Source organism: Giraffa tippelskirchi, chromosome 1 (assembly GCF_054371585.1).
Source record: "Giraffa tippelskirchi isolate mGirTip1 chromosome 1, T2T-mGirTip1v1.2.pri, whole genome shotgun sequence".
NCBI lineage: Eukaryota > Metazoa > Chordata > Mammalia > Artiodactyla > Giraffidae > Giraffa > Giraffa tippelskirchi.
Genome location: NC_137275.1, coordinates 59,526,442 through 59,551,667, shown reverse-complemented (window position 1 = coordinate 59,551,667; position 25,226 = coordinate 59,526,442). Strand labels below are relative to the sequence as shown.

The following is a 25,226-nucleotide window of genomic DNA, read 5'->3' as shown; positions in this document are numbered from 1 at the left end:
AAATTAAATTTAGAAACCACAAAATCTTGGGTCAATTTAGCATGGGTAGCTGTTTTCTAGGTCTCTTCTTTCGAGATCCCCAACACTCGTTTTCCCAAAATCATTGATCCAGGATGTTTTCTGTCTTCATGTAACTCACTTCTAAGTTCCTAAAATCTGGTGTATGCGAGCTCTGGGGGCCTAAATCCAATAGGAATTCTGTACCTCAAGCCTGTCCAATACTGATGAGGCAATCTTGAGAATGCAGCAATAATGTAAACCTTAGGTAAGAATTCAAGGAAGACTGGCTACCAGGCCATTTTGTATCAGCAAGGGATGATAATGTTGGAGCTCAGGCCTTACACTTTATTAAGCAAGGCAGGAAAATGAGCTGTGGTTTCTGGAAAGATTAAAAAAAATCAGACAACTCTCATAAAATAACAAAAGGACAGGAGTATAGTTTAAAGGCTGATATATAAAAAGCAGAAAACGCAGCAAGCACTCAGAGGAGAAAATTTTGGTTTGAAGTTCTCAGGGAAAAGTGATAAAATGGGCTTTAGGCAAACATGGAATTTAAATACACTAGAGGAATTGTAGTCTCTTTCTGGACATAACTCTTTGCTAGATACTTTATACAAGTTTACTAATGCTTCCAGCTTTTATGTGTCAATGGTTAATCAGGACACATATTTATAAAATATCTAGGAGTAACCATGTAATGAGCAGTGCTATTAGTAGTTAGAATTGTAAAGCAAACACTTTTGATTCCTTAAGAAAACTGAAATTATTTTTTAAAGAAATATGAAAGTGAAAGAGGAGAGTGAAAAAGTTGGCTTCAAGTTCAACATTTAGAAAACTAAGGTCATGGCATCTGGTCCCATCACTTCATGGCAAATAGATGGGGAAACAGTGGAAACAGTGGCTGACTTTATTTTTTGCGGCTCCAAAATCACTACAGATGGTGATTGCAGCCATGAAATTAAAAGACGCTTACTCCTTGGAGGGAAAGTTATGATCAACCTAGACAGCATATTAAAAAGCAGAGACATTACTTTGTCAACAAAGGTCCGTCTAGTCAAGGCTATGGTTTTTCCAATAGTCATGTATGGATGTGAGAGTTGGACTATAAAGAAAGCTGAGTACAGAAGAAATGATGCTTTTGAACTGTGGTGTTGGAGAAGACTCTTGAGAGTCCCTTGGACTGCAAGGAGATCCAACCAGTCCATCCTAAAGGAGATCAGTCCTGGATGCTCATTGGAGGGACTGATGTTGAAGCTGAAACTCCAGTACTTTGGCCACCTGATGCGAAGAGCTGACTCATTGGAAAAGACCCTGATGCTGGGAAAGATTGAGTGCAGGAGAAGAAGGGGATGACAGAGGATAAGATGGTTGGATGGCATCACCGACTCAATGGACATGGGTTTGAGTGGACTCCGGGAGTTGGTGATGGACAGGGAGGCCTGGCGTGCTGTGGTTCGTGGGGTCACAAAAAGTCGGACACAACTGAGCAACTGAACTGAACTGAATATGAATTAAAAAACCCAAATATCCATTAAAGATACATTCCTTCTAAGGAGTCACTAAGCTACTTAGTGAGACAAACGGGGACTTGAGAGCATAGAAATGCTACACATGTGCTTTAGAAATTCAGATTCCTATCCATCACCAATTTGTTTCTCTAGGAAAAAAGTCACTTGGATTAACCACTCATCATTATCTGGTGTTGCTCTGTTGCCACTTTCATCTGAATATAGTTCAGATATAACTTCTTAAAACACACACACACACACACACACACAGAAATAGAATATATCCTTTCTTTTTCAATATATATATGGATCCTCCACATGAGTATTGAAATTGCATTTCATATCTGGTTTGGAACTCAGTTCTTGAAAGCTAAACATAATCATCCTTAATCCTTCTGGCTGCTTACTTATTACTTTGAAGAGAGGGGAGAAAGGTGCCTATTGAGTTTGCTCTCCAATCTCTGCTTCTTTAAAGAGTGCAGGTGAATAATCTCTATTTCAAAGAAAGATGACCTTTACTTGATTTAATGGAATCTTTCTTTCAATATCTGAAATGAGAAAGTGATTAAAGCTTTGGTTGATAGGCAAGATGTATTTAGGAATAGATAAGCATAAAGGTCAGACACTGTCAGAAAGGATTTTGACTTCCTTTAATATTTAAGTACTTCATATGAATCACGGTTTATGCATTAATAGTATATTTTTAAGTTTGATTAAAACTGCTGCATTTTTGTATAATTCAAAGTTGGTTTCTGACATAAAGATATTGGGTATGGCAGGTATATTTTTGTTGAGATTTTCATTAATACTGGATCTGTACTCATAAGACCATATGAGAAGATAACGGTCATGTAACACTGCTTTGGAGATTTTTTAATTGTTTGACATATTCCTAAATTATAATTAATTTGAATTTTAATAGCTATGTTTTGACTGTTACCTGTTTTTAAGGAATATCTCTCAACAAATTAATAGGGAAAGAAATATCACATTTATGGACGTATTACAAGGTATTGAATGTCCCTAGGTGCTTTACAGGTATCAATTAATTTAATATGCACCTACACCGTTTGACCCATAGTCAAGGCTTATTGACAGAATGAATGATGAAATTTATAGAGCAGTTTTTGGTTTTTTTCTTAGGATCATTTTATAGATCAGAATTCTATGGCACAGAGAAGGTAAATGGTTTGCCCAAGATCATGAGATGAGTAAGTGATGGGTTTCAACACAGGCCGCAAGCTATAGCTTAAATTCTTAACCATGATGTCCTGCCATGTGTTCTTACTGTTAATAATAGCATGCAATTCATATTTGTTTAGCATCTTATGTTGTACAAAACACATTAGCTCAGCTTCCCTTTATTTCCTAATAACACTGTAGTATATGTATATTTCATTTTTTTAAAGATTTCCAACCACACTAGTTATCACTATGTATAGCTTATAGGTAAGTTCTTGGGTGATTATCCAAATCAAACAGAATAAATGTATAAAGACAACTACTAGGAGATTTAAAGAATGGTTACAGTTTGTTTCTGGATCAAGAAACATTTTATTGATGGAAAGGAAGTGTGATGACCATTCAAGCAAGATTTTGACTGCTAAAATATCTCAGGAAGAAAGTATGCCAACAGTAGGACAATAAGGCAGGTATTTACTGTAAAACTCTTCCTGGAAGTCAACTTGCACTTACATTCAAAATGCTCCTTAGGTTTCCCCTACATAAGAAACTTTGTTACCTGCCCTGACATATTCCAAAGTTTGTTGATGGTGCCCCAAATCTGTGATACCACTGGCTTCCTTTATCAACCCTTTACTCTGCCCTTTGTAAATCTAGAATATTATAATTAACCAGAAAAAGATACCTGGGTGAAATGCTTGGTGTAATGTGTTTAAGCAGTACAATGTTAGGCAAATTAATTAGCTATCTTTAATCTATCTTCTTGTTTTAAAAATGGAGATAAATATTAATATTACTTAATTCTTTAGAAAGTTTCTGAGAATCTTGTAAATTACAATGGATGTGTACTATAAATCTCAAAAATTTGATATATATATTTCGTGTAGAATATCACCACAATACAAAACATTTCCTCTATTTGACTTTTTTCCTGCTCTTTTAAGTATGTTTTTATTACCAAAAATAACATAAGAGCTTATTTCTACGATATACTTTTGGTAATATATAATATATGAAGATGACGTATGCTACTAATTAAGAACAAGACTCAGAAATGCAAAAATAAAAAAGTCAACATATATTTTAGATATTTACATTCAAAATCATAGTAAGGTAACTTAAGAAAATAGAGAACAAAACAAAAGCAAACAGAATCCCTCCCCTCCCAAGGGAAAAAAAAAAAAAAAAACAAGCCTGACAGTACCTACTGGAAAGTGAACTCAAATTCGAATCAAACTCTCTTACAGGCAGCAGTTCAGAAGAGTGTTGTGTGCTCCAGCTGCTGCCCAAGTCCCACCATCCCCATCACTGGAAGGGATTCCTCCTTTAGCTCCCCAATCCTCACAGTGCTCCAGGTTTTCCCATCACTCACTATCTGGGCACCCTCAAGGCTAACTCAGTGACGTCCTCAGTCACCACTAGAAGCTGTGGATTGCTAGTTTATTCCTCAGTGCCTAAGATTTTTAATCCTCTAGACAGTGATGTACAAACTCTTCCTCTCAATAACTCCTGAGGCTTTTCCACCGTGTCATCTGGAATACAGAGTCTTCAGTCAATTTCCCTGATGCTCAACTATTTGCCAAAAATAGTTATCGTTTTCCTTTGCCTTGTTGCTTTAATTTGGTTATCCCTTCAGGACTTAGCTCTCTATGAAGTCCCCAAACTGTTCATGAGCTGTTTTTCTTCCCATGATTCTCCTAAAAGTAAGCTTGATGGTAAGGTAGGTGTTCTTCTTGCACCTCATTCCCAGTTTCACACCATTTGGTCCCTTACTTCGTTAAAAATAGCCAGTATTGAATGACAACATCATGAATATATCATCTTGAAATGCCTTGCTTCAGTCATTCACCAACTTCAAGGTCACTCCCAATCATTCCTCAGAGAGTTTACTTAGTCATCACCCTCTCTCATTTACTCTTGCCATATTCTTGGCAACACCAGTGTTCTCATAGATCATTCTCCCAGCAGCCCAGCTTCTCAGTTCCTTCACTTCCTCTCTTCCATTTGTCTCGCCCCATATCCTGCCTTTCACTTCCTGAGTTAAACTCTAGAACATCTATCATTACCAGTAACTGAAGCCCCTCTACAATCTTAGGTTCAACCACCCAGTTATGACTCCACTTCATCCAGATAACTCCAACTAGCACTGAGACACCAATAATTTTTGATTCCTTCTGAGAATTATATTTGAACAATTATTATTCCTCTTCATGAACTCTCACTCACTTTATGCCCACACATCACTCTTTATCCAAATTAAATTCCTTGCTCCTCTAGCATCATAGACAGCCAATATCATCATCTCCTTATTTTATTTCATTTCTTAAAAACCTATAAACAGGCCTTCCCTGCTGGCTCAGTGGTAAAGAGTCTGCCTGGCAATGTAGGAACATGGGTTTGATTCCTGATCCAGGAAGATCCCACATGCTGCAGGGCAACTAAGCCCATGCACAACTATTGAGCCTGTGCTCTAGAGCCCAGGAGCCACAACTACTAAAGCCTTGGTGCCTAGAACCCATGCTGTGCAACAAGAGAAGCCACCGCAATGAGAAGCCTGCGCATCACAACTAGAGAGTAGACCCTGCACTCCACAACTAGAGAAAAGCCCTTGTGCAGCAGTAAGACCCAGCACAGTCATAAAAAAACAAATAAAATTATACAAATATAAACAACTTATTATGATTTGTAAAATATATTATTTTTTTAGATTTTTTTTTTAAATTGGAGTATAATTGCTTTACACTGTTGTTTCTGTTGTTAGTTGGTTAGTTTCTGCTGTGCAACTAATCGTAAACAATTTCTGCTTTACAATGTTGTTTCTGTTGTTAGTTGTTATTTTCTTCTGTACAACTAAGTGAATCAGTATATGTATACATATCTCCCCTTTCTCTTAGACCTCCCTCCCAACCCCTCACCCCATCCATCTAGGCCATCACAGAGCACCTTATTTAATAACCTCAATAATTTTACCCCTTTCTCAATTCTCAGATACTTATGTAAGATAATACTCAACAATGCTAAATATCTGCTGGTTTGGCATCCATACATGTAACTATGCTAACTAGTTTCACATTAGTTGCTACCACTCTTTTCAATTGAGCCCTTAATGCTGCCTGATACCCACACTACATTACTACATTTCCTTATCCATTTATTTACCCATGCTCCTGGACAATTATTAAACCTGTTATTTTCCCTGCTGAGACCCTCAAAATTCTTTCCTTTGTTCTCACACACAATGAGTTTGTTTCTTACTTTACCAAGAAAATAAAAGCAATCATAAGGAAAATAAAATCCATAAGCAAGATACCATCATCCTTTCTATTTGTTCCCATGCTTCATTTTATTACTATGGATTCACTTTTTGCTTTTATCTAAGAGTAACTCATTAACTTATGCTTTATATTTCATATTCTCTCATTTAAACCCAAGCCATTGTTCCAGCAATACCTGCCTTCCTTTTATTGAATCTTTTCTATCTGTATATAGTCATCCTAATACTTTAAAAGTTAAATACACAAATCTCTCTCATGAGTTCATATCTTCTCCTAGTTACCACTCAAACACTGATGTTTTCATTTACAGCAGTAATGGTCTAAGAAATGTGTACCCTTGAGGTCTTCACTTTCACTGTTGCTTGAAATTCATTCCAGTCAGGTTTGTCTCTAGCACTTCACATTGCTCTTGTCATGATCAACAACAACCATGACCTTGATAAATTATATTGTCAGTCTCAGCTCTCATCTCACTTGACATAGCAATACAATTAACACAGGTGATCTCGACTCCCGTTTGTCATACTATGTCATTTCACGTCTAGAAAAGAAATATTCCCTCTTTTTCTTCTTACCTCTTGACTGTTTCTAATTCTTCTCAGTCTCTTCACAGATTCTGAATAATCTCTCTAACTTTTTCATATTGGAGGACTCAGAGCTCTCAGTTTCTAGACTTCTTTTGAGATGGGTAACTTCTTGCCTAGGGGAACTGAGAAACATTGTCATATGAGCACAAATATCAATGTAACCTCATCTTTGTTGTCTCATGCAATTATTTTTTATATAAAGATGATAAAGTGTTATATATTTTTGTGTTACTGGAACTGGTGGGGAGTGGTTGAAAAAATGTACTGCTGCTGTTATAATAGTTCAACATAAATCTTGGAAAGGAAAAAGCTAAAATTTTTCCCAGGTCAACTGTTCTCAGTAACCAGCATGTAGTAAAAAGAGCATGGGGGAAATTTTGGCATATCAAGATTTGATTCCTGTGTTTGCCAATGATTAGTATGACTTTCTGATTTTATTTTAAGGTTTCTTATCAATAAAACATGGCTGGGAAATGATACTAAATTTTTACAAGTGATAAACCAGAATTTGGCTTCACTTTCTGGTTCCAAGGATGATTTATTTTTTTTCTGATATTCAAAGACAGTCATTTCCCTTGGACTCTTGACCTCATCTTTTGTTGTCATCTTTAGACCTTATACCAACCCTCAGTTACTCTCTCTTCTCTCTCTGACTTCCTAAATGCTTCATTTCATTAGTTGACAGGTTTGCCCAAGTCTCTATAATCCTAAAAGAAATTCATACTGATCATTCTAGAAGACTATACATTCCAGTGTCAACTTTAATAAGATCTAAAATAATTTATATATTTTCCATTAAATATTCCATCTTCATTAATTTCCATGCCAATGCTCAGTATTGTTATTCAGCCAGTTACCCAGTGAGCAGGGATTTAGAATTGCCTCCTTGACTTAACATCTTCCACATCCACCAGTTCTAATTAACAAGTTTTATTTATTGTATCTCCTAAATTATTCTTAAATCTATAACCCTCCTTTTCATCTGTATGGTCACTACCATAATCCAAAACTTTATCATCCATTGCTTAGATTATGGTAAATTTCCTTCTAATTTGATTGGAATTTTATTTATTGTAATCTATTATACTGTTTCAAGTTCACATACTTCAAGCTGACAACCTCAGCTCTCTGATAAAAGCAACTCATTCCTCATTTTGCAGCACTTGAACTTTTTCAACAACATATTCCTAATGGCAAAGAGTGGCTTGCCATGTACTTTAAAATTTTTGAGCTCTATTTCATGATATGTTTGTTATAATATATAAATAATTTTAACATCTTATAATATGTTGAAGGAAATCTTTCCTTCTGTATTCCATTCTACTTTTCTGCTTGTGTGTTTGGATCCTCCATTAGATTAAGAGCTACTTGATGGAAAGACATTTTTCTGATTCTCTGTTTCAAAAGTATAGTCAATACTGTCCAATTCATAGAGAAAATTTGATACATACAAGTCAAATGAATGAGAAAAAGGAAAAAGAATAATGTTGGCCATTATGTCAAGTTAGAAGTCACATACTCAAATACTCAGATTGAATCCATATTTCTTTCTTCTTTTGTCAATTACTAACAGTAGAATGGCAACTGTAAAATTAATCTCTCCCATTCTACTCATTTATTATCTATATTCTTTTTTATAATTTATTTATTTATTGTCATGTGCAATCCTCCCAGACTAAGCACTGAACCTATGTCTCCTGCACTGGCAGGCAGATTTTTTACTGTTGAGCCACCAAGGAAGCTCTATTATCTATAGTCTTGATTTCCTTGTTTGTAGTCTACACTATTGTTCCTTCCCTTTCAGGTTTTCTCTTTTATCATAACATATATGCTCTCTTTCTATGCCTCTTTTAGAAATGGCAATTAAAATGATTCGCTGGGGCAAGCATTTCTAGTAGTCCCCAATATATGCTCAGTCACTTCTTTAATAATAGAATTCCTAGCTTTTGACTGGGCATATAGCCACTGGGAATTCAGATGCAGGCCTGACATTCCATTAAAAGCTAGTGTGGTAAAACAACTAACTTTTTGGCAGAAATGCTTTGTGGGAATTCTAGGAAGTGGCCCTAAATAGACTATCCATCCCTTTTTCTCTCATTCTTGTTCCTGCTGACTGGAAGGTGGACATGGATGACTGAACCTGTAGGAGCCATGGTGGGCCATAAGGAAGCATAAATCTGTGATGACAGTGGAATGGCCATGCAGCCATGGGCTATCTTCAGATCCCACCTACCTAAGAAGACAATTAAGTTATATCTTGTATTAGTGAACTGCAGTTTCAATTTTACCTGAACACAGAGCTAACTTTAGTTCTAAGGAAATTTCTCAAATTAACATGCCACCAGAATTCCTCTCAGTATAGGGACTGTGGAGCTTGGGTATTGAAAGCAAGCATCCCTAAAGTCTTGGATTTGTAGACAAGATCAAATTGCCAACATGCATTGGATCAAAGAAAAAGCATCAGAATTCCAGAAAAATATCTACTTCAACATCATGGACTAAGCTAAAGCCTTTGTCTGTGTGGATCACAACAAACTGAGGAAAATTCTTAAAGAGATGGGAATACCAGATCACCTTACCTGCCTCCTGAGAAACCTGTATGCAGGTCAAGATTCAACAGTTAGAAATGGACATGAAACCATGGACTGGTTCAAAATTGGGAAAGGAGTATGCCAAGGCTATATATTGTCACCCTGATAATATAAGTTATATGCAGAGTACACCATGCAAAATGCTGAACTGGATGAAGCACATGCTGGAATCAAGACTTCAGGGAGAAATATCAATAACCTCAGATATGCATGTAACACCACCTTTATGACAGAAAGAGAAGAGGAACTAAAAAGTCTCTTGATGTAAGTGAAAGAGGAGAGTGAAAAATCTGTCTTAAAACTCAATATTCAAGAAATGAAGATCATGGCATGTGGTCTCATCACTTCATGGCAAATAGATGGGGAAACAATGGAAACAGTGACAGATTTTTTTCTCTTGGGCTCCAAAATCACTGCAGATGATGAATGCAGCCATGAAATTAGAAGACACTTGCTCCTTGGAGAAAAGCTATGACCAACCTAGACAGCATATTAAAATGCAGAGGCATTACTTTGCCAACAAAGGCCCATATAATCAAAACTATGGTTTTTCCAACAGTCTTGTATGGATGTTTGAGCTGGATCATGAAGAAAGCTGAGTGTCAAAGAATTGATGCTTTTGATCTATGGTGCTGGAGAAGACTCTTGAGAGTCCCTTGGACTGCAAGGAGATCCAACTAGTCAATCCTAAAGGAAATCAATCCTGGGTGTGCATTGGAAGGACTGATGTTGAAGCTGAAGCTCCAATACTTTGGCCACCTGACGCGAAGAACTAACTCATTGGAAAAGACCCTAATCCTGGGAAAGACTGAAGGCAGGAGGAGAAGGGGACAACAGAAGATGAGATGGTTGGACGGCATCACCGACTCGATGGACGTGAGTTTGAGCAAGCTCCAGGAGTTGGTGATAGACATGGAGGCCTGGCATGCTGTAGTCCCTGGGGTCACAATGTGTCGGACACGACTGAGCAACTGAACTGAACTGAATCGTCCTAAGAAAGCAAAGGATAAAGGAGAGAGAAGAAAAATAATATGAAACAGAAGAAGCGTAGTGGAAACATAATGGGATAACAGTGTGCTCTATTACTGTCTATCCTAATATCACAAAATTCTTGCTGTGATTAGAATGGAAAGATTTTTAATTTGGGCAAAGCTGAGGAAGTTTGCCTGTAAGCAGGGCAAGGAAGTTTAGAGGAAAACAGAAATATTGGGAACTTTATGAAATCAAGGTGACATTTCTGGAACTTTATAAGCCCTGGAACTGAGGTTCAGTCAGATATGGCTATATCTATATGTGATAGTAGTTATTTTGAACTTATAATCAGTAGTGACCACTCATATTTAATTTTCATGATATAAAAGTACAGAGGCATTTAAAGTCTCAAAACAAAACAAAAACAATTTCAAAATTATTAGTTTGGAAATTCTAAATGGACCTTAGGACCACCTGAATCTGGAAGTATCACAGCTTTGAAAAGTACTTCCATATAAGAAAGCAGTATCATATAACTATACAAAATTCATTGGTATAGCATTAATTCCATGATATATTAGTAAACTGTATAAAAGGCAAGGTACAAAAGATTATATACCTACACATATATGTATGTATATTTCTACTCTTTTGGGTAAAAAAGAAGGGTAAATGAGAAAATATACACATATCTACTTCTTTTTGCAAAGGAAATGCAGGTTATGCATTTTTAACTGGCATGCCTCTTAAGTGATCCTATATCACTTAAAGTGGATGCTTGGGTATCAAAATGGATACCTATGAGATTCTTTTGCAAATTATTATTGATGTTAATTGTATTCTTTATCAAATGACTCCCCCCTGTTGATTAAGCCATCACTGATGATTCCTGCCGGAATCAAATTTTTATGGTTACTATAAAAGCTTATTATATTATTTCTTCTCTATTAATTCATATTCTATTAAAAGAATAATATTTTCTGTATTCATCCATTTTGCAAATAGGTATCCTCATATGCACATATTTCTTTTCAATGTGAACTTATAGATTCTTACTTTATTTATAGAGATAAAATCCATAAATATCTTTGTATATTTTGATGCTCAAATTGTGCCTATTTAGCTCTCTGGAACTCATTTCAGCTTTTTGCTCTATCCTTCTGACATACCTTCACCATTATTTTAATCACTTTCTTATAACCTGGCATAGTGAGTTATTTCTGGGTCATTTGGTAGATTTTCCATCCCAGATCTGCAATCAGCCATTTCTCTCAGTTTCTGATAAATTGTTCCTTAACAAGTGACTCCAAAACTTAGTGGCCTAAAGTAATTCTACGAGTGTATTTTTCTCACAGCTTCTATGGATCAGAAATTCAGGAGTGCTTGGCTGTGCATTTCTGGCTTGGGTTTCTTGTGAGGTTTCTTAGGTGTCCACTGGGCCTGTGGTGATTTGATAGGTGAAGAGTGACACTCCTCTGAGTATACCTTTCTGTATAATTTTGGCTGTCTGAATCAACCTGTAATATTCTACATAGTCTTAACTTTTAAATTAAATGAACAAGATGGGAAAAAATAGTAAATGCAAGAAAAAAAAAAAACATGAATTCAATTGGATTTTAAGTAAATAAAATAACCACATTCAAGGTGAATATTTTTAAAAGAAAATAACAGGTTCTATTAACTCTTAAATAAATTAATATTCCTAGTCTAAAGAATATTTCAACAACTAATAGTTCTTGAATCCTTCTCAGTAGGCATGTGAATAGAAACACTGAAACCATATGATGCATGCTGAAGGACTTATTAAGTAAGTAGACTTATACGGTAATTCATTATTTCATAATTTCAAATATGTGTACATATGTACATATGTACAAAATGCACATACATGCACACATAACTCACTACATATTTTGGCTCTGTTCAATGAAAACCCTAGAAGCAATGACGTTATCAGTAAAAATCAGCACATCAAGGTCATTGATTCTTGATTCCTGGTGTAATCAGCTTCTAAGGTTTAACCCAATGATATTTGTCCCCTCCTCTGTACCCTAAATAGTCACTCTCACACTGAATCAAGGCTTGAATGACCAAAAGATACCAGAAGTGAGAGTGTGTGATTTCCAAGTCTAGGTCATCAAAGATATTAACAGTTTTATCTTGTTTTCTTGTGTCTATCATTCAAGGGGAAGTCAGCTACATTATTATGAGAACACTCGAGCAAGCCATCTTAGGGAGATATCCACACTGGAGAGGACGTTAAGGTCTCCATCAAAAAAACTAACACCAACAGGCCAACCACATGAGTGGTCCATGTGGCTCCTTCAACTCCAGTCAAATCTTTGGATCACTGCAGGCCCAGTGGACAAGCTAACTGGGAAAACTCATGAGAGGCCCTAGCCAGAAACATCCAGCATGAATCCCTGACCCACAGCAACTCAGGGATAATAAATATTTGATGTTGTTTTGAGTCATTGAATGTTGAAACTAGTTAGGTAACAACTGAGCATTAATAATGGTTTCTAAATATCATTAACCACAAAAAGGGGCTTCTCTAGTGGCTCAGATGGTAAAGAATCTACCTGCAATGCAGGGGACCAGGTTTGATCCCTGGGTCAGGAAGATCCCCTGGAGAAGAGAATGGCAACCAACTCCAGTATTCTTGCCTGGAGAATTCCATGGACAGAGGAGCCTGACGAGCTACAATCACAAAAAGAAATGGCAAACCTTGGGAAACTGACTGATTCAGGTCTGAGATAGGGAAGTTAGATGATAAGATTGAAACATTTTGCTTTGCCAGAAAATAAGAAAGTGCTTAAAGACAGTGATGGGGGTTGCGGCAAAAGATTAAAGGAGCCAGCTTGGCAGTGTTCCAACTAGCCAAACTGGTGCAATTTACCATCAAAACATATAAATATATTAATGGTCTTGTTGATTAAAGTAAGGCTATGTGAGTTTATATTGAAAATAATCACACATACATATGTATCTATGTGTTTATAAATGTATAACTAAATTAAAGAATAAATAACTAGTGAAAAAGAAAAATTCTTTATTTCACTATAGTATCAAATTATAGAGAAAAAAGTGTATAATTAAATAATTATCTCTGTAGCCAACATAGTATGAATTGATTCTGGCAAGAATCAGCAATACATGCTTAATCAGTAAGAGGATGGCATTTGATGAGGAATAAGATATTTACATATTCTTATAGGACCTCTTCTCAAATTAGTTACTAATTACAAAAGGAAAAGTACGACTTATGAAATGGATAAAACGACATTATTTTAACCAAGTGATCAAAATTAACATCACCAATAAATTGCAAAGGAATATCCCAGGCCTCCATTGTGATGTCCTGAGAAGGACACAGAATCACGCTGAGAATTGTGCCAGCCAAAAATGCATAACCTGAATCTAATCATGAGGAAACATCAGACAAATCCAAACTGAGAGGTAGTCTATAAAATAACTGGCTTGCATTCTTCAAGGAATCTCAATGTCAAGAAAGTCAAAGAAAAGCTAAGGAACTGCCCAAGATGAAAGAAAGCTTAAGAGACAAGCAAACTTCATTCATTATATGACCTGGATGAGATCCTGCACTGAAAACAGTGCTATACAGGACATCATTGGCACAACAGAATACACTGGAGTGGGGATTGTGGGTTAGAATAAAGTACTGTATTACTGTTAAATTTCACAAATTTATTAATTTTACTGAGGTTATTTAAGAAAAATCCATATTTTTAGTAAATGCACATTGAAATGTTAAAGGATAAAAGGTAATGTCGACTAAAAAAAGATGTACGACTTGAGAGTTGTGAGTTAAGTTTTATTTGGGGCAAAATGAGGACTGCAGCCTGGGAGGCAGGATCTCACATAGCTCTGAGAGACTGCTCCAAAGCAGCAGTGGGGGAAAGTCAATACATAAGGTTTTGGTGAAGGGGGAGTTCAATACCATGCACTCAATTTACAAAAGGTTTTTTGTTAATCATGAGGGTCTGATGTCATCATGAAGGGATTTAGTGCTTCTCTAGATATGAGGAGATGCAAGGATTGCGATCATAAAATCTGTTCCTAAAAACAACCAACTATCTAAAGACCAATACTTTGAAACTCCAATACTTTGGCCACCTGATGAGAAGAACTGACTCACTGGAAAAGACCCTGATGCTGGGAAAGATTGAAGGCAAGAGGAGAAGGGGACGACAGAGGATGAGATAGTTGGATGGCATTACCGACTCAATGGACATGAGTTTAAGTAAACTGCAGGAGCTGGTGATGGACAGGGAGGCCTGGCGTGCTGCCGTCCATAGGGTCGCAAAGAGTCAGACATGACTGAGAGACTGAACTGAACTGAACTGATCTAAAGACCTGTCCCACCAGATTCGCTGGAGCACAGTGTGCCTCACTCCACCCTGAACTCCCTCAGGGATTGTTGAAGGTCAACAGCTATAGCAGCATGGGGCTCAATCACTGTAGAGGCAGATGGCAAATGCCTTTGTTGTTCAGTCATTGGCAATGCTCTTGGTAAGTGCCAGTTTGTAGTTGACAGTAATGATACTTGAAATCTACTCTTACATGCTAAAAAATGCATATACACACAAACACAGACACAGACACACTCACACCCACACACGGATATAGTGAGAGAGACAGACAGAAACAGACAGACATAGATAGAGAGATCTCAGAGGAAATGAGCTAATAATTGGTAAAATTGCACAAGGGAGATATTATTCTTGTAACCTATCCAAAGCTTGAACCTACGATTCTTAGGGAAATTTTCATTCCTTTAATATTTTACTCAAATTAGTGCCTCTTTTTGAGAGCAGAGAAAATTGTAGACATTTAAGTGGAACGGCAATTCAATTTTTGGCAGTCAGAAGGAAGAAAGAGAAGTCAACTTCTGTATAAGGACAACAAGTGACAATTCCTATTAAGGAAAGATGAAATCACAAGCATGGCACAAAGAAGGAGAGGGCAGACTATAAAAAAGGAAATTCATCCTGGAGTACAAAAGATTAGAAGAGGGACTCAGTATTTATCTAGGCTGTGATAAGCAAGTTATAACTCTGTCCTTTTTTGTATCAATTTTGATTCTCTGCTATACTTGGAAATTTTTGTAGTGCTATGAATTCTTCCTAATCATATATGGAAAACTAAAATTGTGTTTTTCTAACTGGATCTAATTATATAACTTTCAATCTTCAATTTAAATTTTTCAATCCAATTCAGAATATCTCAGTAAATTAAAGTTTCTCCCTTTTTACTTTTCCTTTTTTCCCCCAGGTGTGATCTAAATAGATGGGAATGAGGTATGGGGTGATCTAAATAAGGATGAAGGAATGTCTATGAAAGGAATCACATAGGCAAAATTAAGAAGGTGATTCAGGTTTTCTTTCTTTATCAATCTTTGATTCAGAGGAGCATCTATTTTTAACTTTTCAGGCTTTATTCCCACATCACCCACTGCTGAGCTGTCACAGTCTCCCTCACTCCCCCAAACATTCCTGACATTGATATTTCTTTATGAACACAAACCAGTTATTTTATAGACTACTAGGTCACTGAAGGGACTCTTTCTCTTCACCAGATATAAGGCCTTTCCAGTTCCACTGGCCCACTCTTAGCTTTCTTTGATTTTTTAAAGATGTGGGACATTTTTTAATAATCTATTGTACCCCACAGAGTCATTGGAGGTAGGGGAAATGGGTATCTGTGACACTTTCTGAACAAACACATTTTTCCTCTATTGTAACTCTTCTTTGTTGAATACCCTAAGGGAAAGCGGAAGGCTTTATCTATGACACCATTGTCCACTTTATTTCCACTTCTATGTGATCTTTGTAGGGATCTGCCTAGTTTATTTCTTTTTACTGGAAAATTGGCTCTTATATAATCAACACATACCTCTCATACCCCCAACACCAATACACACACACATACACACGTTCATATGTGCAAATTTGGCATTTATTTTTAAGCATAAATTATGTTTGGAATCCACCAAACTCTTAAAACTTTGGATTAAGCAAACAAAATAATTTCATTCTAAATGTCTTATCTCTTGAAAATCTCAAATCACTTGACTTATTAGACATTTGTTCCTGCTTTTTGAACTTTATAAACTCTGAGATACTCAGTGACTTCTATCCTCTGGTTATTTTGTGTGCTTTCTTTCCTAGAGAAAATAAAATCTTTTAGGCATAGCAGCAGTTGATCCAGTGAAGACTAGGAAAGAAAGTATGAGAAATAGCAACAGCAGAATGACTTTAATGTTGCCAGAGTTTCTTCCCATTTTTCAATTTATAATGTAGTTAACACTTAATCCATCATTGTATTTATATACTCCTATTTGTGCCAGGAAATATATAAAACACATTTAGATGGCTAAACCAGAGTTTCTGTCTAATTGATATTCATGGTGAATACAGAGGAAAAGTATGTTCAGAGTAGGTCAAAGGATGGTTCTTAAACTCTTCAAAGCTGAGGGGGAGCTCAGGAGGGACTTCCAGAGGAATTCTGACACTTGGCTTCAGAAAAGACTGTGCTGGAGCAGCCACTGGCCCCTAAACATGGCTAGTGAATTCTGGAAGTTTCTTATATCTGTAAGGTATATGGCTTCAGAGTTTGTTTCATCAACCTGCCTCTGAGCATTACTGAACAGCAGACAGTAACACAGGCACTAGAAATACAGTCCTTTAATATAACTGGTCTGGTAACATTGAAACAATATTCATCATAACACAGCTCTACTAAGCTGCACATGTACAGAAAATAGAAGACAGCAGGACACTCAACTGCTGCTGTAAAGTGAGCTGAAATGGGGAAAAATCACAAGCAGAGAGGGCAGTAGAAATATGTTAAGGATTCATAGAGGCACAGCCTCAAGCAATGTAGCATAACTGAATATATGAGAAGGGGCATGCTGCTGAAGGAATGAAAGAAGAAATTTGCTCTTAAAAATCGATTTCTGATAAAACAAGACAATGTCATGCACCTATATGCAGCTCTGTTCATTTCTGGTTTTAAATAACAAAGATTAATATGCAGGTCAAACACTGTTAGAAAGTATGCATTGATCTAGTGTATTTGAGTTGTATTATAGTCATTTTTTACTTATCATTTTCCTAATTAAATGAACAGTTTTTTGCCTGATAGATCAAGAACAATTCTATTAATATTTTCAAAGACAGTCATAGTTAATCTGGAGCACAGTTGGCATATTTTTCCTGTCTCTTGACCTTGAAATATTATATAATCACATAGCAAAAAAACCAGGAAAAATTTCAAAAAGGAAAGAATACAGATGAGAGACTGTTTTTGCTTATATATTGTCTCAGCAGAACACAAATAAATAAACCTTTCTGAAGGTAATTTATGGAAATTATTCTCATTATTTCAGGCACATACACTCATTCATTCAATGCATTCAACAAGTATTTATTCAATATTGTATGCATACACCATGCTACTCACACCTGAAGACAAGAGATGCAGACAGAAACTATTGGCATTCATAACAAGAGCTTTTATTTTTCCTTCTAGATTTTAGTTCTAAGTAGGTAAAGAGAGTAAACTTATTTCCATGCAGGGAGTGTCACTCACTCCATATAACAAGAAGTACTTAGCTCTCACAGACTAAAATTCTGGCAAACAGCCATTCAACCTTAGAACAACTTCCAGAATTACAATGACTTTAGATATAGAATCAACAGTACATTATTATGATGAAGGTATCCTTTTTTCCCCTCCTGTCTGAAGAAAATTTTGTGGCAAAGGTGAGCTAAAAGGTTGGAAATTAAAGAAAATGTAAGGAAATTAAACAGCTAGTAAATAATTAGAAGGGATAATTTAATTTTAAAGGATTATGAAAGCACACAGAGGCTTTTCAAGGTCAATTTTTAGATAGTTCAATTTCAACGTATTTTTTGAGCTGATTCAATTGAGGTTATTTAAAATTTTGCAAGATGGCTTTCTTTATTCTCAGAAGCATTAATGAGGTACAGTTTAATTGAACTACCTGGAAAGTGAGTGAGTTTGATTATAAATGTACATAGACAATTACTCAGTTTATGCTAGTTGAATGCCATTCACTTCAGTGATGATTTTATACACAGCTCAGGTTCCTTATTAGCTGTGCAGTTCCTGTCTCAGTGGAAACATTTACCAATATCTATTGAAGAGTAGAATTATTGAGGAAGAGAAGGCAAGAAGTGAAGGGGTGGTTTCCTCCTATCTGACTGTAATCCTAGGGGCTTTATTTACAGCAGCTTTGAATTAGGTGCAAAGCATAACACTTCTACATTCTTTTTAATGAAAGGGATTATTTTTCATTTTCTAATAAAAGTTCCTTTCATCTCAGTACAGAGCAAACTTCTCAGATTTCTGCAAAGATAAAAAGGTCGAGACTATAAATCCTTCCTTTTTTCAAAGGCAGTTTCCATAGTCTGTGAGTTTTATTATTTAGCCAACAGTGGACAGGTTTCTGTGTTTAATGGAACTAAAAGTAATAGAATTTTTAAAACCCTATAGTGTTAATGGGGGAAAAATCACTATTTAGACTGTATTGAGTTGTTATTTCTTTGCATGCTTTTCTCATTAATTATTTATTTATGCATGAAAAAAAGTGTTGTTGCTGATTTTGTTCCAGAAATTCATACCAAAAACTCTGTTTTGGAATGTAGTATTTAGAACAAAAAACATCACTCAGCTAAGCACTTATTCTTGGGCTTCATGTTTATGTCACTGAAAGAGATTGCCATCCCTGAACGGAGCAGATAATAAGTCAGAACCTGTCAGCCTTATTAAATTTGGCTAGTCTTTGCCCCATTGCTGAATGCTTCCTGGTTGAAATCAACCCCATTAGAAAAAGGATTATTCTTAAGGTGATTGAAGTAATACTCTTTTGTGCTTGTGAATTGCTATCCTATGCTGATTTATTCCTTTAGTAAAAACCAAATTAAAAATTACAATTTTGTAGAAACCATTTGAGTATAAGAAGATTATATTTATAGTTTTAATTGCTATGTCTCTATCAGTAAGCAAGGAATAAATCTTTTAACACTTTGAAACTGCACAAAATTCCTTTGCTCTGTGAAAATTCCATTTAATTATCTTTTTTAGAGTAGCAGGTATAGTAACAAGTGAGTGAACTATTATCATTTTTTTTCCTCATGAGCACATCTTGCATGTATATAGGTTTATCCTCAGAATTAAAAAAAAAAAAATTAAGCCATAATTGAGATGTTCAATTTCATCAGTAAAGTCATGGTGAATGTTGGATCCCATCAGATCCCTCATTGTTATTGATAGTCACATGATCTATTAATATTTATTATCTATTAAAGTGAAATCATCTTATTTTCAAAAATATGTGGTAAATAAATTTTCACTTCTGTCAGACCTTAATAAAAAAAATGTCATTTCCTTTATCTTTCAACCATATAATCATTTATTTTGAGTCCTTCATAATGTTTTCCACACTCTAATTCAGTCATCATGCATATAACTGATAAAGGAACACTATTCTCATAATTCTAAATAAAATAAGAGCCTTTCTCAGAAAACTCACCCCATCTCCTTTCCCATATGCACTCCTAGCAAAACGTTCATCCTTAATTTAAACGTATTCAAGCTACACTTTCTCTCATTACCCTAGGCCAGATCTTTATTATCCATCACCTCAGACTATGGAAATAATTCCTAAAGTGCCACCTGTCCCTCATTCACACCACTCACAACTGTGCCTTCTTATACACTGCTACTGCTAATGCACAATTTTCTCCATGATTACCTTCCAAAATCAGAGTAGGATTTTAGCCAAGCACTCAGGGTTGACCTCACCTTATGCCAAATCTCCTTTTCTGATTTTACCAATCTATTCTCTTCCGCACAGCCTAATGCTAAAGAACAAATTATACACACACACTTTTCAAGACTCTTAAGTCTTCTCTAAAGGTATTTTTCTCTACATGTAAATTGCTATAATTCATTTCAAACTATAGAAATTACTATGATTCCATCAAGCCTTGTTCAAAAGTGACCCGTATGCTAATATTTTCCAAAAGCAGAAGTTCTCTCTCACTTTTGAACTGCAGTATTTTGTTTGCACGTGATATATGAAACTCAGTACACCATATTTTCATATTTTAAACTATGTTATAGTTCTTTCACAATTAAAAAATTTCTAAAGCTAGAGATAATATTAATTTATTTTAGTAGTTTTCAATTTATACTTTGTGAGTAGTTTTGAAATAATCATTAGGCTTCATTAATTTATTAAGCTATTCAAGTATTAGTAAAATACATATTAATATAAAATAATTATAAAAGTAAATACAATTTTATGGACTCTGAGGGAGAAGGTGAGGGTGGGACGTTCTGGGAGAATAGCATTGAAACATGTATATTATCATATGTGAAACAGAACACCATTCCATGTTCGATGCATGAGACAAAGGCTCAGGGCCGGGGCAATGGGATGACCCAGAGGGATGGGATGGGGAGGGAGGAGGGTGGGGGGTCCAGGAAGGGGAACACATGTAAACCCATGGCTGATTCATGTCAATGTATGGCAAAAACTATTACAATATTGTAAAGTAATTAGCCCCCAACTAAAATAAATAAATTTATTTTAAAAAAAAAGTAAATACAATAATGTAAAGTTTGCTGCTGCTGCTGCTAAGTCGCTTCAGTCGTGTCTGACTCTGTGCGACCCCATAGATGGCAGCCCACCTGGTTCCGCAGTTCCTGGGATTCTCCAGGCAAGAACTCTGGAGTGGGTTGCCATTTCCTTTTCCAAAATGTAAAGTTTATTCATAGGTAATACTTTTTGAACACCAACTCTGTCGGGAAATACTTTCAGTGTTTTATGTTTATCAACTTACGCTTATTCTCGAAAAACCAAATTGAAATGGTTATAACTGCCCTTATTTTACAAATCATGACGCTGAGTGTTAACTAAATGACTTTTTAAAGGGCACAGACATAATGATTAGGAAAACACATGCTTGATCTCTTACCTGTTTGAAGCCATGGGCAGTGCTATTAAGTATTATCCAGGAGATAATTGAACATTAACACCGTTTTTAAAAAGTATTTAATGCGAAGAATATACCAAATAGTTGAAATGCTGGTAAAGAGTTGCTCAATGAAATAAATCCTCAGAAGTCCAGAGGGTGAAAAATCGATGTAACTTATTATAATACAAAGATTTCTGGAAATATATGGATATTTGGGATGGGTTTGGGAAAAAAACAGGACTGAAAGATGGATGAGAACATAATATGTGGAAATGATAATAAAGATACTTCTAGGTTCAACCACTGAATACAGAGGCACAGATGACTAAAGATTAGGTGTGTTCATCAATAATGACATATTTCATTGGAGATGATTGTTGGTTAGCAGAGCATGAATATGGAAAAGTTACTTAATGCAAAGTAATAAATATATTTCACCTGTGTGCTAAGTTGTCCTCTTCTCCTTTTGCCTTCAAATCATCCCAGCATCAGGGTCATTTCCAATGAGTTAGCTCTTTGCATCAGGTAGCCAAAGTATTGGAGCTTCAACTTCAGCATCAGGCCTTCCAATGAATATTGAGGGTTGATTTCCCTTAAGATTGACTGGTTTGATCTCCTTGTAGTCCAAGGGACTCCCAAGAGTCTTTTCCAACACCACAAAGACCATGGAAATAGTTCAAAAGCATCAGTTCTTCAGCACTCAGCTTTCTTTATCGTCCAACTCTCACATCCATACCTGACTTCTGGAAAAATCATGGCTTTGACTAGATGGACCTTAATCAGCAAAGTAACTTTATGCTTCAAATCTTACATTTTATGCTTCATATCTCACATCTGTGTACAACTACTGGAAAAACCATAGCTTTGACTAGACGGACCTTTCTCAGCAAAGTGATGTCTCTGCTTTTGGTACATTGCCTAGGTTTCTCATAGCTTTTCTTCAAAGGAGAAAGCATCTTTTAATTTCATGGCTGCAGTCACCATCCACAATGATTTTGTAGCCAAAGAAAATCAAATCTGTCAGTTGCACTTTTTCCCGTTCTATTTGCCATGAAGTGATGGGATCAGATGAGATGATCTTAGTTTTTCGAATGTTGAATTTTTCTTCTTTCTTTTATATTAGTTTATTTATCTATTTTTTAACTTTACAATATTGTATTTGTTTTGAATGTTGAGCTTTAAGCCAGCTTTTTCACCCTCCTCTTTCGCCCTCAAGGGTTTCTTTAGTTCCTCTTTACTTCCTGCCATTAGTGGTACCAACTGCATATCTGAGATTGTTGGTATTTCTCAGAGCAATCTTAATTTCAGCTTGTGATTCATCCAGCCTGGCATTTCAAATGATGTACGCTGCATATAAGTTAAACAAGCAGGGTTACAATATATATCCTTGTCATAGCTTTCCCAATTTTGAACCAGTTCATTTTTCCATGTCGGGTTCTAACTGCTGCTTCCTGACCTGCATACATATTTTTCAGGAAGTAGGTAAGGTGGTCTAATATTCCCATCATTTGAAGAATTTCCCACAGTTTGTTGTGATCCACACAGTCAGAGGCTTTAGTGTAGTCAATGAGGCAGATTTTTTTTCTGGAATTCCCTTGCCTTTTCTATGATCCAAAAGATGTTGACAATTTGATCTTTGGTTCCTCTGCCTTTTCTAAATTCAGCCCATACATCTGCAAGTTCTCAGTTCACGTACTGCTGAAGCCTAGCTAGGAGGATTTTGAGCATTACCTTGCTACCATGTGGAATCAGCACAAGTGTATGGTAGTTTGAACATTCTTTGGGATTCAGTGAAAACTGATCTTTTCCAGTTCTATGGCCACAGCTGAGTTTTTCAAATTTGCTGACATATTGAGTGCAGCAGTTTAGGAGCATCATCTTTAAGGATTTTAAATAGCTTAGATGGAATTCCATCACCTCCACTAGCGTAGTTCGTAGTGATGCTTCCTAAGGCCCTCTTGACTTCACACTCCAGGATGTCTGACTCCAGGTGAGTGACCATACCACTGTAGTTATCTAGGTCATTAAGTTATCTAGGTCTTTTTTTTTTGTATAGTTCTTCTGTGTCTTGTATTCAGAAATAAGATTTAAAGCCTAGCATATATAAATAAATGTGAACAATTGACATGTATTTTTGAAATCTATATTTTTAATTTTTCATTTTTACTGTTGTAAATTTCTGAATTATACTATAGATTCTGATTGCTCTTCATACTTGTATAATTAAGACTCATAGATCCCCTAAATTTTTTTTAAAAAATCATCAAATAATCGCTTGACAATATGAAAACATCTGTCACTCTGTAACCTGGGGCACAATACTGCCAATTTATTTTTTCTTTTCCTCTCCACACAATGTCAGTTATTACTAAAATTTAAAATAAAATTCAGATAAAAATAAATATCTTCTTCTAATTTATCTTTTAACCATTAAAAATTAACTGTATTTAACCCCAAATAAAATTTATTTTGCTTATACAGGTATAGCAACATTAGTGTATAGTAACTCAAATGTTCCTTTCTTTTTTCAAGAAACACAGCTTAATGATGTTTCCATTGTGAATGGAATTACGGAATCAAGTGTTCAAATTAAGCTGCTTAGTTTTCTGAGTCCAGTGTCGATTTAATCTTATTTCACTCTATTGAAACAGAAGATAAAAAGAGTATAACACTGTGAAGTCCTTAGTTTGATGGTAATTTGTAGTGACATTTTATCAATACATTTTTCTTTCTCTCTTTTTTTTCCTATTAAGCCATTATTTCTAGTTGTGTTGTTTCACATTTAATTATAATCATCATTTTTAGGGATGTTTCTATACGAACAAATGATAAAGTAAAAGTAAAAATTCCAATTTCAATCTTACCAACTTTGCATTTGACATAAATTAGAGACACTCTAAAGGATATTTCACCTTAGTATATAGACAATAAAAAAATTTTTAGCTTCCCAATGAAACAAATTACTTTTAAGCATATTCAAACTCTAACTTGCTCTTTCTTCCCTTCCCACACAATTTATACAATACATAGAAAGTGTTTCATCATTTTGTATGTGCTATTTACATATATATACATTCTTATGTATATTATCTTATATATCTTATGTATATATTATACATATTATCTTGTATATATTTTATATGTATAATTTTATGAGATTATTTTCATAATAAAATATAATGCATATATATGACTTGGTAAGTAGAAATTATTCAATTTGTTCATTTGCTTTTAAAGACTAAGTTCAAAAAAATTATTAAGCATATAAGAAGAAATAGATCCATCAGGCTTTACTTAATTAATGACTTTAGTCCATCAAAAAATTACATTAAGAAAGTGAATATGAAATACATGAATGAAGTTTGTCACAGATAAGGCCTCCAAAGTATATGAATCTAAACTACAAAAATAATCTTCAAAACAATAAAAAGGTAGATGAGCAAGTTTTAGTACAACTATGTTTTGAATAGGCACTGCTCTCATGAAGTAGGCATGTTTTAAAATACATAAAGTACGCTCAGCATTATTCATCACAAAACATGTAAGTATAAACCATAACTAGGTAGTACTAAACACTCAGCAGAATGGATAAAATTAAAAGACTGATATTATCAAATGTTAGCAAAGATGTTGAGCAGTTACAACTTTTTGTTACTTGTGTCAGTGCAAATTAATACAATTATTTTGGGAATTATTAAATAAAATTAATCACACATGTATGATAAAGTCTGGCAATTTAACTCCTGATATATGCCCAGATATGCCTGGATATGCCAAAAACTTGGATTAAACTATTCATAATTGCCTAAAATTAGAAACAATTTAAATGACATCAAGTGGATAAAAATGAAATAATAATAGTTTGTTCATACAATGAGTAAAGCAATAAAAATTAAGAACATGCAACAAAATGGATGGATCACAGAGAATATGTAAATGTTCTATAAGTTGATCTTGGCAGAGTTTTCATGCTGTGTGCTCACCTCAGCTTGTTTTACACTGAGTTGGACACTTAAGATTTCTATGTGTTCTTCATAAAAGCTATACCTTAATAGCCTTTCTGTATTTGACTCCTGGGTCA

The 25,226-nt window shown here is 35.3% G+C and overlaps 1 long non-coding RNA gene across 1 annotated transcript in view; it reads right to left on the bottom strand.

The window, feature by feature from the left end:
• The window catches only part of LOC145521151 (uncharacterized), a 229,621-nt gene that overhangs the window by 17,953 nt on the left and 186,442 nt on the right, over positions 1–25,226 (bottom strand). The window contains exon 5 of the long non-coding RNA XR_014065183.1: positions 6,541–6,674. This is a non-coding gene — a long non-coding RNA (uncharacterized LOC145521151). The remainder of the gene's footprint in view (positions 1–6,540; positions 6,675–25,226) is intronic.